Source organism: Stomoxys calcitrans, chromosome 1, assembly GCF_963082655.1.
Source record: "Stomoxys calcitrans chromosome 1, idStoCalc2.1, whole genome shotgun sequence".
Lineage (NCBI taxonomy): Eukaryota > Metazoa > Arthropoda > Insecta > Diptera > Muscidae > Stomoxys > Stomoxys calcitrans.
This window is the reverse complement of record NC_081552.1, coordinates 121,499,642-121,517,049: the sequence shown is the minus strand read 5'-3', so window position 1 is coordinate 121,517,049 and position 17,408 is coordinate 121,499,642. Positions and strand designations below refer to the sequence as shown.

General features: G+C 38.5%; 1 protein-coding gene across 6 annotated transcripts in view; it reads right to left on the bottom strand.

Annotated features, from left to right (window-relative positions):
* The window catches only part of LOC106093497 (tyramine/octopamine receptor), a 559,402-nt gene that overhangs the window by 110,660 nt on the left and 431,334 nt on the right, over positions 1-17,408 (bottom strand). Inside the window, exon 1 of one of the 6 annotated variants that reach the window (XM_059360302.1) lies at positions 9,081-9,573. The exons of the other annotated variants lie outside the window; for them this stretch is intronic. The gene's annotated coding sequence lies outside the window, so the exon portion shown is untranslated. Of the gene's footprint in view, positions 1-9,080; positions 9,574-17,408 lie in introns of those variants that run through there. 6 annotated transcript variants of the gene reach the window in all.

Sequence of the window (17,408 nt, the reverse complement as noted above, 5' to 3'; positions counted from 1 at the left end):
CCATGACCGTCCGTCTGTTCGTCCGTCCGTCCGTCTGTCTGTCGAAAGCACGCTAACTTCCGAAGGAGTAAAGCTAGCCGCTTGAAATTTTGCACAAATACTTTTTATTAGTGTAGGTCGGTTGGTATTGTAAATGGGCCATATCGGTCCATGTTTTGATATAGCTGCCATATAAACCGATCTGGGGTCTTGACTTCTTGAGCCTCTAAGTGCGCAATTCTTATCCGATTGGGATGAAATTTTGCACGACGTGTTTTGTTTTGTTATCATACAACAGGTTCAGAGAACACGTTGTCTTGGCATAGGTGGAGCGACGAGGACCACGCCTACTAGGCACTGGAGACTATTCTAGATATCCGACTCATTGACATACAGATTAAGTGTGAGGCTGCCACTGCGGCTATGAAACTTAAGGCGATGGGAGAATGGATTGGGGATTGGAGCAGCTCATACCATCGCGGTATAATCGGGGCGACAATAGGAAACCTGGAAGGAAGGGAAGAGGTTTCCGATCGGATATCTGAGATGATCCTTGAAGTCGAGTGCGAGGCACTGCTGTCATCGGCACAGTCTTGGATTGACGGAACCCTAGCATTGCTATCTGGAAGATCATGTTACACGGATGGAGCAAATCTAGAGGACAGGGCCTGGGGAATACATTGAGAACCCAGGGACTGATTTCTGTTTTAGACTGTCTGACCATAATACGTTCCTGCAGGCGGAGATCTGGGCGATCACGGAATGTGTGAAGTGGTGTGGTGCTAACGGGAGAACGTCTTTACCGACAGTAAAATTGCCATAAGGGCAATAACAACCAGGACGGTAAGGTCACGAACAGTCTTGCAGTGTAAGAAGGAGATTAACTCCTTCTCTGGGGATGGGAAAATCCGCATTGTTTGGGTGCCGGGCCATAACGGAGTAAGGGGAAATGAAAGGGCAGACGATTTAGCGGAGGACTGCCGTCAATAAACTTGTTTAACCCGAAGCCTTTCGGGACGACGCAGTCCGAGTTAAGGGAGTGGGCGACGAATGCACATGCAACATTGTGGAACAGCAAAACGGTCGGTAGGACGGCGAAAATCCTATGGGGGGATTCAGATCGTGAGAAGACGGAGCTAGTACTGAAAGGAGCAAGTAGGAGGTCAGTATAGCTATTGATACCATAACGGGACACATAGGACTACGAGATCACTTATGTAAAATCGGTGGGGCGAGTGATACCTGTGCAGGGCATGCGGGGAAGATGATGAGACGTTGGAGCGTTTCCTTTGTCATTGCCCTGCTTTCGCGTCTAACAGATACCGGCACTTAGGTGGGAACACAATATCAGACATGAACCAACTTAGAGGAGTGGCATTGAAAACAATTAAGGATTTTGTAAGTAGCACGGAAATCCTAACTTAAAATTTTCTTTTTAGAGTTTACTTTATAGTTTTTAGAGTGCAAAACAAGCCGATTACTGGCTTAGGTGTATGTCCACAGTGGCATGGGGCGGATTAATATCTGCACCCTCTTTTCAACCTAACCACATGGTTTTCAACATTCTTGTTAAGTATAGTCTGTATTGGCCCATAACCGTATGTAGCTCCCATACTCTTTGAATTCCTAGAGGGATCCAAAATCCTTGCCATGTATGGTCTAAGCCGGTCTATTTCACTTCCCAATCCTTTACAGGGCGCAATTACTACTCGATTTGGCTGAAATATTTCTCCTTATGATTTGACCTATAACCTCCAATATCTATGCCAAGTATGATCTGAATCCGTCTCTATTGCTTCCATATAAATGGATCATACAACGTTACTTCTTAAGCATATATCAGAAGCAATTCCTAACTAAATTTAAAATAAACAACAAGTGAAAACATATGTACCACCATGGATTTATTTATTTGCTTATTTAATTATAAACCTACTATCTTATATATAAAAATCAATTTGTGTTTGTTTGTTTGCTTATTTGTTTGTTTGTTTATTTGTTTGTTTGTGAGTTCCTTATAGACTCAGAAACGGCTGAACCGATTTTCTTGAAATTTTCACAGATGGTGCATAATGATTCCGTGGTGAAAATAGGGTACTACATATTTTGATATCAGAAGGGGGGACGGACCCTCCCCCTTACACTAATTTTCAGAAACGCCAGATCTCGGAAATGGGTGGTACGATTTAAGCGTAATTTAGTGTGCTCTCATATAGTACCCTAAAAATAAAAATTTGGTATCCAAATTTCGGGTGGGGTACCCAGGGGGCCACCCCACCCTAAAACCTACCAAACATATATTTAGACCAATCACGACAACATGGGACTCAAATGAAAGATATTTAGGATAAGAAAACGTATCTGATATCCATTTGTCGGACCAAAAGTTAGGGGGCCACCGCAACCCACAAAACACCCCTAAATCGGACATATTTATCGACCATGGCAATATGGGACTCAAATGAAAGGTGTTTGCGAGTAGAATATGAATCTAATATCTAAATGTGGGGCCACGTTTCTGCGGGTCGACCCCTTTCGCAAAACACCCCCCAAACAGGACTTATTTACTGACCATGGCAATATGGGGCTTAAATAGAAGGTAATTGAGTATAGAATTCGAATCTGATATCTAATTTTGGGACCAAGTGTTTGGGGGGCCGCCTCTCCCTAAAAACATCCCCCAAGGGGACAAATTTACGATCATAGCAATATGGGGCTCAAATGAAAAGCCTTTGGGAGTAAAGCACGAATCCGATACCAAAGCACGAATTTGATACCACAACACCACCCAAATAGTAAGTATTTGCTGACTATTTCAATATGAGCCTCAAATAGGAGGGGTTTTAGAGTAGTACACTAATCCGATATATATTTTAAAGGCCAATTCACTGAGTGGCCGCCCATCCCACAAAACACCCCCGGTCATGTTTGCCGACTATGGAAATATGGGGCTGAAATTAATGGTATTTGGGAGTAGACCACGTATCTGATATCAACATTAGGTGCCAGGGGACGTCCCACCACCATAACAACCCCCCATTGGACATATTTGCTCACCAAGACAAATTTGGTCTTAAAGATAGTGGAACTAAATATTTATAGTGTTTAGGGTCAATACCATAAACCGGACATATTTGCTGACTTTTGCAATAAGGAGTTTAAATGAGAATAGAAAACGTACTTGATAGCCAATTTTGAGGCCAATGGCAATATGGGGTTCAAATAAATGCTATATAGTTATATGAGAATAAAGCATATTTTGCGGGCTTAGTGTTTGGGGGACCACCGCAATCCCCAAAACACCGCTAAATCGGCCATATTTACCTACCATGTCAATGTGGAGCTTAAATGAAAGATATTGGGGGGTAGAGCAAGAATTGCTTCCCACTTTTGGGACCAATTTTCTGGGGTATAACCCATTCCCAAAATACCCCACAAACAGCAATTTTTTACTGACAATCGCAATATGGGGCTCAAGTAGAGGTATTTGGGAGTAGAATACGAATTTGATATCCAAATGTAGGACCATATATTATGGTCATCACCCCTTCCCCAAAACACCCCCCAAAGGGAAAACATTTTTCGACCTTGCGAATATGTGGCTCAAAGGAAAGATATTTGAGATTAGAAAACGAATTTGATAACCTATTTTGGGGTCATGCGTTTGGGGACGCCTCATCCTATAAGCTCCCTCTCAAAACCAATGGCAATATGGGGTTTAAATAAATGGTATTTGAATGAAGAGCACGATGCTGATATTTTTTCAGGGCCAAGTGTCTGGGGCACCACCTCACCACCTCACCCCCGAAAACACCACTAAATCAGACATCAAGAGAATATCGGGCTGAAATGAAGTATTTTAAGAATGGAGTACACTTTACATCCAAACTTAAATTCGTAGACCAATAAAGATCATATGGGTTTTAAGATATAGGCACTTATATTGGTAAACTGTTAGTCAAGCGATATACTATTTTCGTAGCATGGTATTTCGCTAAAAGCTCTTTAATTGTCGAAAATAAATATTCCAAGGAAATTTTTGTTCCATATAAAGTAAAAGAGGGTGCAGCGGAGCGGGCCCTGGTCAGCTAGTAATTATATAAATGTCCATGTATAGGCCGACTTTGATCATATTCCGTTCAGGTGACGAGAAGCCATACACAAGACACAGTTTCAAATTTCAGGAACTTCAGATTACAAATGATGATCGCTGATCGGTCAATTTGGCAGCTATATGCAAATATGGTCTGATATGGAACATACGTGGTTCGGATACCGGATGGCGTAGTGCAAGTCTATATTCCAAATTTATAGCAAAATATGGTCTGATCTGGAACAAATTTGGTTCGGGAAAATGGGAAATTGAGTCCAACTCAATGTTCTAAATTGCAGCAAAATAGGAAAATACGGCTATTTATGAGATTAAGAATCTACATCGGCATATCGGGCTATATGGCAGCTATATGTAAATGCAGTCCGATCTGGACCATGCTTGTTCCGTATGTCGACAGGCCAAATAAAACCCAAAGTTCTAAATTTCAATAAAATCCGTTGGTAAGCGCGTCTGTTATTGGCTTAAGGTCCAAAATCGGTAGCTCGGTCTGCGTGACAGCTATATCTAATTATGGTCCATATTCCGTTCAGTTATCGGAGGCCTAGTGCAACACGTGGTTTAAAATTTCAGCGAAATCAGACATTAAAAGCGACTTTTATGAGCTTAAGACCCTTAACTGGGAAATCGGTCTACATGGCAGCCCGGGACCTCACATTTTTTGAAAATCGAAAATTGCCAACATTTTTCTGTTGCTGTGAAATTGGTAAAGATACCTCAATTTTGTTTGGAAACTATGGTCGCTGGTGGGTGCAGGAACTGACCGATAAAGTCAGAGCTGAATTTTGTACTGATTGCCAACACACTATTTTTAGGCCGGTCCTAAGCTTTCAAAGTGTGGTTGTCTTTGCGAATATATTATTGGGTTGCCCAAAAAGTAATTGCGGATTTTTTAAAAGAAATAAATGCATTTTTAATAAAACTTAGAATGAACTTTAATCAAATATACTTTTTTATACCCTCCACCATAAGATGGGGGGTATACTAATTTCGTCATTCTGATTGTAACTACTCGAAATATTCGTCCGAGACCCCATAAAGTATATATATTCTTGATCGTCGTGAAATTTTATGTCGATCTAGCCATGACCGTCCGTCTGTTCGTCCGTCCGTCCGTCTGTCTGTCGAAAGCACGCTAACTTCCGAAGGAGTAAAGCTAGCCGCTTGAAATTTTGCACAAATACTTTTTATTAGTGTAGGTCGGTTGGTATTGTAAATGGGCCATATCGGTCCATGTTTTGATATAGCTGCCATATAAACCGATCTGGGGTCTTGACTTCTTGAGCCTCTAAGTGCGCAATTCTTATCCGATTGGGATGAAATTTTGCACGACGTGTTTTGTTATGATATCCAACAACTGTGCCAAGTATGGTTCAAATCGGTTTATAACCTGATATAGCTGCCATATAAACCGATCTTGGGTCTAGACTTCTTGAGCCTCTAGAGTGCGCAATTCTTATCCGATTGGAGTGAAATTTTGCACGACGAGTTGCGCTATTATATCCAACAACTGTGCCAAGTATGGTTCAAATCGGTTCATAACCTGATATAGCTGCCATATAAACCGGTCTGGGGTCTTGACTTCTTGAGCTTCTAGAGTGCGCAATTCTTATCCGATTGGAATGAAATTTTGCACAACGTGTTTTGTAACGATATCCAACAACTGTGCCAAGTATGGTTCAAATCGGTTCATAACCTTATATAGCTGTCATATAAACCGATCTTGGGTCTCGACTTCTTGAGCCTCTAGAGGGCGCAATTCTTATCCAATTTGAATGAATTTGGCACGTAGTATTTTGTTATGATATCCAACAACTGTGCCAAATATGGTTCCAATCGGTTCATTACCTGATATAGCTGTCATATAAACAGATCTGGGGACTTGACTTCTTGAGCTTCTAGAGGGCGGAATTCCTATCCGATTTGGCTGAAATTTCGCAAGACGTTTTTTTATTGTTACTTTCAACAACTGTGTCAAATAAAGTACAAGTCGGTTCATAACCTGATATAGCTGCCATATAAACCGATCTGGGATCTTGACTTCTTGAGCCTCTATAGGTCGCAATTATTATCAGATTTGCCTGAAATTTTGTACGACGGATTTTTTCATGACCATCAACATACGTGTTTATTATGGTCTGAATCGGTCCATAGCTCGATACAGCTCCCATATAAATCGATCTCCATATTTTACTTTTTGAGCTCACAAAGAGCGCAATTCTTATTCGAATTGGCTGACATTTTACACAGGTCTCCAGGTCTCGCTCTAATAGCAGAGCAAATCTTTTCTTATATCCTTTTTTTTTGCATAAGAAGAGATGCCGGGAAAAGAACTCGACAAATGCGATCCATGGTGGAGGGTATATAAGATTCGGCCCGGCCGAACTTAGCACGCTTTTACTTGTTTACATTTTTTTCTAAAGCAAGCTAAAAGTAACAGCTGATAACTGACAGAAGAAAGAATGCAATTACAGAGTCACAAGCTGTGAAAAAAATTTGTCAACGCCGACTATATGAAAAATCCGCAATTACTCTTTTTGGGCAACTCAACAGTATATATATATATATATATATATATATATATATATATATATATATATATATATATATATATATATATATATATATATATATATATATATGAGAAATCGAACGAAAATTGATTGTCATGTCTTTATAAGCCAGTTTTCCTAATTTATTCAACTTAAAATAAGGAATGTGGTGGAACAAAAAATCGGAAATTGCTGTTGAAAACGTTTTCCTTTCTTTGCCCACTATTTGATATCAAATGACCCAGCGGCAATTGTACGTGTAATATAAAACTTGCTCTCATAGATAATGGTCTGCTGACTAATATTATTCTTCCTCGTTTATGGTGGGTATTACGTCGTGTTTCACAATGAAAATTTATATTTTTCACGATCTCTTTTTGTAGATAATAGATTTTGAAGCAAAAAGGCTTTCTGATTTCATTCATAAGTGCAGTCCCATTATTTTTGATAAAATTTTAATATAAGTGTTATATTATCAGTGACTTTTTTGTAGTCAAAAAAGTAATCGTGAAAAATATGGATATTTCACTGTGAAACGAACTAAATACCCACCTTTTTGTAAACATGCAATTTGACCCGTCGAATTTCATTAAAAATGTTCCTACATAACACATAAGGAAATCATTATTCGAAAAATCTTTTTATTTAAAAAGAGTATCTTGGAGGAAATCAAAAATTCAAAAAGTAATTTGTAAAATATTTGAAAAAATGTTTCACTGTGCTCAAAGCCAACAGAACTGAAAAATTTCTGCTAGAATTTTCCTCCCTTAATCTCTATGAGGTACGAATCAAGCGTTGTATTTTGAATTATGGAATTCCAAGAAAAAAAAAAAATTGTTTATATAATAATTTTTAATAATTTATATAATTTATAATAAAATATTTCTAATTATTCTTTATGAAAGTTTTGCAGACCAACAAGCATATTGCTGTTGATCGAAGGTTAATCATTACAGAATTTATGGTGAAGGAATCCAGCGAACTGTTCAAATACAAGCAGCATGCCTATGTCAAGGGTAGTTCGGTGGAAATTGCCCTGCGCGAGGTTGTGCATAAAATAGAAGAATAAACTGGTGGTATGCAGTGTATTCTTCTATGCATTCTTCTATGCGGTATGCATTGACATCGAGGGGACTTTTAACAATGTGCGGACCGACATACTGATCCAATCCTTAAATTGGCACGCCACAGGGGGGGCAATTTATCGCCACTCCTATGGATGACTACCATAAATGACCTATCACGGATGTTGACTGAGGAGGGATTTGAACACGTCTGCTATGCAGACGATGTTGTAATGCTTTTAAGGGGTAAGGATACGAACCAGCTATGCAGAAGGGCCGAAAGGGTCTTGAATATGGCATAGTACCGGTCTTGACCCAGGGGTCTCAATGTCAACCAAGAGAAGACTAAAATATGCCTGTTCACGAGGAAGACGAATAAACTTGGTTAACCCGAAGCCTTTCGGTTAGACGCAGTCCGATTTAAGAGCGTGGGCGATGAATGCGCATGCAACCCTGTGGAACAGCGAAATGGTCGGTAGGAAGGCGAAAATCCTATGGGGAGATCCTTTCGCGTCTAACAGATAACGGCACTTAGGTGGGGACACAATACCAGACATAAACCAACTTAAGGCGCAATTACACGCCATATAGATGTCTTATGACATGTCACTTTTTGTATTCACATGTAATTGAAAATGTTTGTCAAAATTACAAACGATTCATCATTTTTCCTATCACACCTGTATTTTTTTCGTATGACATAACCTAAAAATTTGAGCAAAAGCTGATTTTTTGTGAGTAATAATTGTTAACGATGTGAGAAAGCAGGTTAATCATAAATTTGTGAAAACAGTTTATTTTGGGGTTGCTTTCATTTCACTGGAAACAAAAACAGTTGACTTTTTTATATTTTTGTCAGAAGATATAGAGCACGCTCTAATCGAAATAAATTACATGTGCTATTTTGGAAAGTGATTTTCATATGTTAGTTTCGTTTGTATCACAAGACATATACATTTCGGCATTTTCAAATTTGACATGTCATAAGACAACTACACGCCGTGTAATAGAGCCTTTAGGGACGAATCATGGAAAACAAATAAGGATTTTGTAAGTAGCACGGAATGCCCAGCTTAGATTTTCTTCTACGAGGTTACTTCTTTAGTGTTTAGAGTGCACAACAAGCCGATTGCTGGCTTAGGTGTCCATTAAATCTTGATGTATAACACATGTAATGAACGATTTTGTTCGCATTTTTATGCTTGTTACACGTTTAAGCTCTTATTAGCTTGATTGGTAGCGGTATGGTGTTAATATGAATCCACTGATTTGCTTTGCAGATTTTTTATAATTAATAAATTGTTGGTCCACAGCAACAATAACAATACCGTTTTAAAGCACTTCAGCATATAAAATATATTCAAATGTACCTACCTATTGTTAGACTTGACAAAAGCATTTAAGGCAACACAATAATATTTTTGCATTTTTAATATAGAACTGTTGAATCTTTATATGTGTTACATTTTTATTATACTCATATTGACTAATGCAATTTCCATGCTCAATGAAAACCTCTGGGATTTTTCACTCTTGAAAACAAAACAGTTTTTTCTTTTTTTTAGAAAATATCATAAATTTCTTCAAAAGAAATCATATCTTTCCAAGGTGCAATGCCCTTTTAGGGAGAATATATCTAACCATCTGTTTTATCCCATTACACATGCACATTGTTTCACATTGCATTGGCGTTGCACAATATCTTTGTAAATAAAATCCCCAAAACCGTTCAAAGCTGTAAAAATCGTTCACTTGTTGTATGAGAACTGCACGTGCTCTTGTATTTCGTATTTCACGATGCCACGTTCCTTGGATAAAACATGTTGCCGGCAATGGCATGACATTGTGCACTGGGAACTTTCGACGTTACGTGTGAAATTCTAGTCGAGAACTAATTGCAAAACTTAAACATCTCAAGAATTTTGGTTGAAATTGCCGCATTGCTTTGTGTGAATGTTCCGTTTATTCCTCATTTTCATGTGTCTACCAATACTAGAGTGGACACAAATTGTAGAAAAATTAACAAAAAATTCAACAACATTTTATTGGGACATCAATGCTGGGTATGATCGAGATCAAGATATATGGATAAAGTTGTCATATAGTTCGATCTTTCGAAGTTCATGGACTCGTTAAAGTTGAATTTATTACCCGAATAAAATTTGTAATAGTGAGCTACATTAGACTTATACAGGATCTTGACTAACATGGTCAAAATCGAATCACATTTGGATGAAGCTGCCGTGTAGATCGATCTCCCAATTTAAGGCCTGCGGCCAATAAGAAATGAATAAATTACCCAATTGCACCAAAACGGCGAACAGTGAGTCGTTTTGGACTCTTATATATCCTTGCCGTTATTCTTCTTGGATTTTTAAAAGACGCATTTTTATCTGATTTTTGCTAATTTTTATACCCTCCATCATAGGATGGGGGGTATACTAATTTCGTCATTCTGATTGTAACTACTCGAAATATTCGTCTGAGACCCCATAAAGTAAATATATTCTTGATCGTCGTGAAATTTTCTATCGATCTAGCCATGTCCGTCCGTCCGTCCGCCCGTTCGTCTGTCTGTCGAAAGCACGCTAACTTTCGAAGGAGTAAAGCTAGCCGCTTGAAATTTTGCACAAATACTTTTTATTAGTGTAGGTCGGTTGATATTGTAAATGGACCAAATCGGTCCATGTTTTGATATAGCTGCCATATAAACCGATCTTGGGTCTTGAATTCTTGAGCCTCTAGAGGGCGCAATTCTCGTCCAATTTGACTTAAATTTTGCACGTGGTGTTTTGGTGTCACTCTCAACAATTGCGCTAAGTATGGTTCAAATCGGTCTATAACCTGATATGGCTGCCATATAAACCGATCTTGGGTCTTGAATTCTTGAGCCTCTAGAGGGCGCAATTCTTGTCCAATTTGATTTAAATTTTGCACGTGGTGTTTTGATGTCACTTTCAACAACTGTGCTAAGTATGATTCAAATCAGTTCATAATCTGGTATAGCTGTCATATAAACCGATCTTGGATCTTGACTTCTTGAGGCTCTAGTGGGCACAATTCTCGCCCGATTTGACTGAAATGTTGCACGTGGTGTTTGTATCGGTATCGCTTTCAACAACTGTGCTAAGTATGGCGCTAATCGGTACATAACTTGATATAGCTGTCATATTAACCAATCTGGGATCTTGACTTCTTGAGACTCAAGAGCATGCAAATCTCATTCGATCTCCCGATTTTGCTTCTTGAGCCCCTACAAGCCGCAATTCTTATCCGAATGAACTGAAATATTACACAATGACTTCTACGATGTTCAGCATTTATTTATGGTCCGAATCGGACTATAACTTGATATAGCTCTAATAGCACAACAGTTCTTATTCAATATTCTTTGTTTGCCTAAAAAGAGATGCTGCGCATAGAACTCGACAAATGCGGTCCATGGTGGAGAGTATATAACGAACTTAGCACGATCTTACTTTTTTTTCGTGGAATTCCATATTTTACAAAACAGTATATAAGGCAATATCACGAAAATTCCAATAGAAATGTGTAAGTTCTGTTGGCTTTGACCGTAGATTCGAGTGCAGTGAAATATTATTTAAAACATTTTAAAATTTACTTTTTGAATTTTTGATTTTCTTCCAGGAAAATTTTTTTACCATGAAAAGAAATAATGCGAATAATGATTTCCTTACGTGTTATTTACGAAAATCTTAAATGAAACTCGACGAGTCAAGTTGCATGTTTACCAAAGGTGGATATTAATATTAATTTTCACTATGAAACACGAATACCCACCTTAAAAGAGGAAATGTGTAAAAATAATATTAGTAAGTAGGCTATTATCTATGAGAGCTAGTTTCATGTTACACTTACGTTTGCCGCTAGGTCATTTGACATCATTTAGCGGACAAAGAAAGAAAAAAGTTTTCAACTAAAATGACGTAAAGATCTCTTCGTGTTTCTGATTTTTGGTTCCACCACCTTTTCTTATTTTATCTCCAATTAATTAGGAACATTTTAGACAATAGTTGAATGTAATTTGTACAGGACATACTTTAAGTAAAAACTCGATTTTCGATCAATTTTAATGAAGTTAGAGACATCATTTAAGCAGAAAGTAGAAGATTCTTCGTATCAATTGGTCAACATTTACTATACCCACCACCGAAGGATGGGGGTATATTCATTTTGTCATTCCGTTTGCAACACATAAAAATATCCATTTTTGACCCTATCTTATATATAAAAATCAATTTGTGTTTGTTTGTTTGTTTGTGTGTATGTTTGTGTGTTCCTTATAGACTAAGAAACTGCTGAACCGATTTTCTTGAAATTTTCACAGATGATGCATAATGACCCCGTGGTGAAAATAGGGTACTACATATTTTGATATCTAAAGGGGGGACGGACCCTGCCCCTTACCCTAATTTTCAGAAACGCCAGATCTCGGAGATGGGTGGTGCGATTTAAGCGAAATTTTGTGTGCTCTCATATAGTACCCTAAAAATAAAGTTTGGTATCCAAATTTCGAATGGGGTACCTAGGGGGGCTGCCCCACCCTAAAACCTACCAAACATATCTTTAAACCAATCACGACAATATGGAACTCAAATGAAAGGTATTTAAGATAAGAAAACGTATCTGATATCCAATTGTCGGACCAAGTGTTTGGGGGACCACCCCAAGCCTCAAAACACTTCTAAATCGGACATATTTACCAACATGGCAATATGGGATTCAAATAAAAGGTATTTGCGAGTAGAATACGATTCTGATATCCAAATGTGGGGCCACGTTTCCGGGGGTCCACCCCTTTCATAAAACACCCCCCAAACAGGACTTATTTACTGACCATGGCAATATGGGGCTTAAATAAAAGGTATTTGAACGCAGAATACGAATCTGGTATCTAAATATGGGACCAAGTGTTTGAGGGGCCGCCTCTTACCAGAAACACACCCCAATGGGGACAAATTTACGACCATAGCAATATGGGGCTCAACTGAAAGGTCTTTGGGAGTAAAGCACGAATCTGATATCAATATTCGGGAAAAGTATCTATGGGTCCACCCCACCCCCACAACCCCAATCAAATAGTAAGTATTTTCTGACTATTGCAATATGAGGCTCAAATAAGAGGGTTTTTAAAGTGGAACACGAATCCGATATATATTTTCAAAGCCAACTCACTGAGTGGCCGCCCATCCCCCAAAACACCCCCCTGATATATTTTCCGGGCTTAGTATTTGGGGGACTACCTCACACCCCAAAACCCCCTAAATCGGGCATATTTACCGACCATGTCAATGCGGAACTTAAATGAAAGGTATTAGGGGATAGAGCAAGAATTGATACCCATTTTCGGGACCAATTTTCTGGGGATCTACCCCTTTTCCAAAACACCCCCAAACGGAAAAAAATTTTCGACATGTCAATATGTGGCTCAAATGAAAGGTATTTGAGATTAGAAAACGAATTTGATAACCTATTTTGGAGCCATGTGTTGGGGGGATGCCTCATCCTGTAAACTCCCCTCAAAACCAATGGGAATATAGGGTTTAAGTAAATGGTATTTGAGAGAAGAGCATGATGCTGATATTTTTTTCAGGGCCAAGTATCTGGGGGACCACCTCTCCCCCGAAAACACCACTCAATCACACATCATGTGAATATCGGTCTGAAATGAAGTATTTTAAGAATGGAGTACACCTTACGTCCAAACTTAAATTCGTAGACCAATAAAGATCATATGGGATTCAGATAAAGGCACTTATACTGTTAAACTGTTAGTCAAGCTATAAACTACAATATTTTCGTAGCATGGTATTTCGCTAAAAGATCTTTAATTGTCGAAAATAAATATTCCAAGGAAACTTTTGTTCCATATAAAGTAAAAGAAGGCGCAGCGGAGTAAAGTATATATATTCTTGATCAGCGTAAAAATCTAAGACGATCTAGACATGTCCGTCCGTCTGTCTGTTGAAATCACGCTACAGTCTTAAAAAACAAAGATATTGAGCTGACATTTTGCACAGGTTCTTTTTTTTGTCCACAAGCAGGTTAAGTTCGAAGTTGGGTTATATCGGACTATATCTTGATATAGCCCCATATAGACCGATCCGCCGATTTAGGGTCTTAGGCTAATAAAAGCCACATTTATTATCCGATTTTGCTGAAATTTGGGACAGTGAGTTGTCTTAGGCCCTTCGACATCCTCCGTCAATTTGGCTCAGATCGGTCCACATTTGGATATAGTTGCCATATAGACCGATCCTCCGATTTAGGGTCTTAGGCCAATAAAAGCCACATTTATTATCCAATTTTGCTGAAATTTGGGACAGTAAGTTGTGTTAGGCCCTTCGACTTCCTTCGTCAATTTGGCCCAGATCGGTTAAGATTTGGATATAGCTAACCGATCCTCCGATTTAGGGTCTTAGGTCCATAAAAGCCACATTTATTATCCGATTTTGCTAAAATTTGGGACAGTGAGTTGCCTGATGCCCTTCGACATTTTTCTGCAACTTGGCCCATATCGGTGCAGATTTGGATATAGCTGCTATGTAGACCGATCTCTCGACTTAAAGCCTTGGCCCCATAAAAGGCGCATTTATAATCCTATTTCACTGAAATTTGACACAGTGACTTATGTTAGGCTTTTCGACATCTGTGTCGTATATGGTTCAGATCGGTTTATTTTTAGATATAGCTACTAAAGAGACCAATATTTTGTTATACACAATTGAACAACGACTCGTACTTATTAGTTTTTGGTCCAAATCGGAATATATTTCGATATAACTGCTATGGGACATAAAGTATCTAATTTTCACCGGATTTTGATGGAAGTTGGTTTACATATATACCCGAGGTGGTGGCTATCCAAAGTTCGGCCCGGCCGAACTTAACGCCTTTTTACTTGTTTCTTTTTTTTTCACTTATAACACAATTAAAGTTGCATAATGTTTTTAGTTTGAGTACGTAAAATTTTATGGAAATAAAAGTAATTTAAAATTATAGACCGACACAAACGATTATCTGTTGAAATCATAAAACTAGTTTGAGAGCAATTTTCGATTTTAAAAAAATCGACTATGAATGTCAAGCCGATCAAGAATATAAATACTTTGTTTGGTCTCAGATCAATATTTCGATGCGTTACAAACGGAATGACGAAAGTAGTGTACCCCCATCCTACGTTAGAGGGTATAAAAATGAATAAATCGTTGTGGCAGTCTGATTTAATTTTTAAAGTTGAATAATTTAGAAAGACTTGTAATTAATTTACTAACAAAAATATCACTTAATTTCTTCGTTAAATTTATTGATTATGTTAAGTGTTTATATTGGGTTGCCCAAAAAGTAATTGCGGATTTTTCATATAGTCGGCGTTGACAAATTTTTTCACAGCTTGTGACTCTGTAATTGCATTCTTTCTTCCGTCAGTTATCAGCTGTTACTTTTAGCTTGCTTTAGAAAAAAAGTGTAAAAAAGTATATTTGATTAAAGTTCATTCTAAGTTTTATTCAAAATGCATTTACTTTCTTTTTAAAAATCCGCAATTACTTTTTGGGCAACCCAATATGTTATGTCTACGTTGGTGTGTGCCTGTAAGCTCAAACACACACTCTCTTCGTTGTGGTTCATCAATGCTACGATTATGCTAGAAAATGTCAAACTTTCCAATGGAAATGCTAGATTGCACCTGTTAACATTTAGTGTGGCCTAGACCAGAAACTTATATAGCAGCCCTCGTCGGTAGAATCAAGCGGCTAGCTTTATGCGTTCGACTGCTATCGGGATTTCGACAGACGGACGGAAGGATGGATGAACGGACGGACAGACATGGCTACAATAATAAAGAAGAATATACATACTTTATGGGATAGAAGAATATGTATACTTCGACGTGTAACAAACGGAATGACTACATTAGTATACCCCCATCCTATGGTGGTGGGTATAAACATTCCAATGCAAAGTGAAAATCTTTTATTTTTAGTACTATGAGCAAAGCATTTTCTTCTTATAATATGTGAGTTCAACGTGGGTCAGGAAAGTAATATGCATGGGTCTTCTTGATAAGTTGCCAGAATTTAAAATTGTCCTTGTGGTCAAACTTTTAATAAGAAGTAACAGCTACTGGAATTCTTTTTAATTCCATTTCAAACTTTGCTTAAAATGTTCATCCGTATATCCCAACATTATTTCAATTGCAAATAGACCTACTCTAGTAAACATTCACTGGATAATTCAAGTACAGAGAACAATTTGTGTGGCGTGTATTTTAGTGCCAAAAAGAGCGATATGGGAAATGTTGTCGTTTTCAGTATTCTCTTCAGTGTTTCGTATAGGTAGAGCACCACACATCGCCAATACTTGGCCCAACTGTTGTGAATACCTCAGCATAAGTCACAAAAACTATTGACAGTCGATAGTGTTGTACAGGGTCATACCGCTCATCCTCCATTCGTGTGTTAAATGGTTCGTGGTGTGAGCGCTTGAACTTGATGAAGTTAGCTACAGTACTTGTGCACATATCATGGGGGCATTTTATAAAGTTAACACAAAAAAATTACTTTAAAAATTCGAACGAAATGTTATTCGATCTTATTTCTATAGGTTGTTGCATTGCCTTTTATGGAATATGATCTATATTCTTTTTGTTGAGATTGTGTTAATAACTGAATACGGTACGATAAAAAAAGAGCTTCCCGCTTACAGGAACACCTTGTCTCCAGTTTTACTCTGGTGGCTGAGAGACTAGCCTCAATCCGCATAAAAGCCAAATTCTTTGACATCAGCCTTATTTGTGTTATGGCCAGACGGAAGACAAAGACGAGCAGACCAAGGATATTTTCTACGAGCGCCTAGACAGAGAATATGACCGCTGCCTCGACCATGATATTAAAATCGTTCTGGGAGATTTTAATTGTGAAGATAGGTAAGGAAGACATCTTTGGTCCAACAGTCGGAAAGTTTAGCCTCCACGAGCTAATGTCCAGAAATGGGTTGAGGCTGATGGATTTCGCAGCGGCAAAATCAATGGTAGTAAGTAGCACCAGATTTCAATATAAAAGTATTCACAAAGCCGCATGCTTGATGAAAGCACTCCTGATAATATAATGGGGCAGTGGCAAACTATTGCCCACTCCATTAAAAAATGCCGCGAAATCCGTACTTGGGTCCTGGAAGCCTCTCCCAGGAAACCCATGGTACGACCAAGAGTGTCGAGATGCTACTGAAGCCAATTATGCGGCATATAGATCAAATCTGCAATCAGTAGCAACGCGCCAGATGAAGGAGAGGTATCGGGAGAAAAGGAGAGAGGAGAAACGTCTATTCCGAAAAGAAAAAAGAAAAAAGGGAAATGGAAAGACCTGAGTGTGAGCGAATTGAGATGTACAGAGCCAGAATGAAGTCCGGAAATTCTACCAAAGAAGGAAACATCAAATTGTTGGCTTTGGTGCAGGCACATCCTCATGCAGAGACATATAAGGAAATCTGGTAACATGCTGAGGATATGTAAAGAATATTTTACCCAACTTCTAGTGTCCGACATTGTCGGCGAAGAGGATACCGCGGAACCAATTAATGATGATGGTATATAATGTTTACCTCCTAGTCAGAATGAGGTCCAAGTGGCAGTGACCCGACAGAAGAACAACAAGGCAGCAGGAGCCAACGGGTTATCTGCTG